This window comes from Austrofundulus limnaeus, unplaced genomic scaffold (assembly GCF_001266775.1).
Source record: "Austrofundulus limnaeus strain Quisiro unplaced genomic scaffold, Austrofundulus_limnaeus-1.0 Scaffold399, whole genome shotgun sequence".
NCBI classification, from domain to species: Eukaryota; Metazoa; Chordata; class Actinopteri; order Cyprinodontiformes; family Rivulidae; genus Austrofundulus; species Austrofundulus limnaeus.
This window is the reverse complement of record NW_013952801.1, coordinates 138339-140187: the sequence shown is the minus strand read 5'-3', so window position 1 is coordinate 140187 and position 1849 is coordinate 138339.

Genomic DNA, 1849 nt, shown 5'->3' with positions numbered 1-1849 from the left:
AGGGAACGCAAAAGAAAGAAATCCCCCCATGTCCCTTCGCGGGCTCCGTACGTTATCACTGTTTCTAATATTTTAGTTTTATTATTAGCTATCGGCAACAAAAAGCTACACAAATCAAGACTTGTTTATATTTTTGCTTGAAAGAAGATTTGTGACGGCGTGTGGAAATTCACATTCTTACACAGCTAAAGAGAGAAACGTGGAGTCACAGTGAGTTTTGCACTAATGTATTTATTTTGGATTTCATATGAACGGTGAGGCCAAAAATAATCATGTCACTGATGTTTTCAGGGGACTCAGAGTCAAAATACAAACAGATAAAAAAAGTTTGACTCGGTGGTTCAGTATCTAATCAGACCAAAAACTCCCCATCAGAGGTGATGTCACGTTCTCATTTCATTTATCCTTTTCTACAACATCCTGACAGAAAGTGGTTGATTTTATTCAAAGGTATTTAAAGCAAATCCACTGTAGATGTCTATTTTCATACAACTCTTTACAGTCCATAGTCCTGTTTGTACAGCTCAGCTTTGTTCCCGTGCACACGACGAGCTTCATTTTATTCATTAACTTTTGTACAAATCTGGTTTTTCATTCCTCTGAAGGATCTTTGCATAAAACATATTTAATCAGAACGATTTTTCATTTTTAAAGTTTTCTGATTTCTTTTGGCAGCATCTTGGTTAAAACACATTTTGCAAAGAATAAAACATAATTTCTAAGTTATAAAACCATTTTTTAAAGTTTGGATCCTTTCTAAGTGGGATAAAAAGACCAGATTATTATTGCAGTTGTTTATTCTGTCTGTGTGTATTTTTACATCCTGTATCAGACCGTCGGCCTTCTCCCGTCAGTTTAACCTTTTCCTTTATTAAAACCAGTTTTTTCTAAGAAATAAACCAATTTGCGACAGAACTAAAACATTATTGATGCACAAGGTTTTACTGCCGAATTTTAAAATGTGAAATCACCCTGAGTGAGGGGAAACGTTGAGCTTGAAGAGTTTTTTTTTTAGCCTGAATAAAAAGATTTTCTTTTTTTTTTATTGATTTTCTTTTGTTGAATTCATTTTTTGTTTTGTTTTGTATTCCAAATAAAGTGTGAAAACTAAACACAAATAAAAGCTTAGATTTGGTATTTTGTAGAAAACACTATACTTTAATTTTATCTTTAAGTTTTTTTTTATCACAATATGATGTCAAATTTAGAAAACCGAAAAAGGAATCAGGGTCCAGTTTAAAAAAAAAACACTATGAAATGCTCTGCAATAAGGAAATTTAACCAAAATACATTCTGTGCTTCACAAATTGACAAAACATTTTATCTGAAGCACGATATATTTAGAAAGTTTTATTAACCCAGCTACACTGCCACAAGGCTACTGTTCAGATGCCTTTCCATATTTAACTCAACTGTTGTGTTTTTAAAGAAAACTAAAAAAATGCAGTTCACTAATATTCCACAGCCAAAGTTTGTAATTTCTTATAAACATCAGAGGTATCTGCAGAACCGGCCCAGGTCTGCCTGCATGTCCGGTCCAGTTGTGGGACCAAAAAGAAACTTTAAAATAATATTTTTTGGTGCTTTTGGGAAAAGCTGCCAAAGTTCAAATGCAGTAAATCCAATAAAAACCTTAAAACATATCAAAGTGTTTCTTTTGCACCATCTGTTCCTTCTCACATTTCTGCAGATCCTGAAAGGATCAAACAAACTGATCCTGACAGAGTTTCAGTTCACCTGCAGGAATCAGAGCGGGATGTTTTCAGACCAACAGGAGATTCAACGTCTGGCCTCAGTTCCTGCTGAGGATTAGAACTCAACCAAATACATGAAAAAAATATATTTTTTT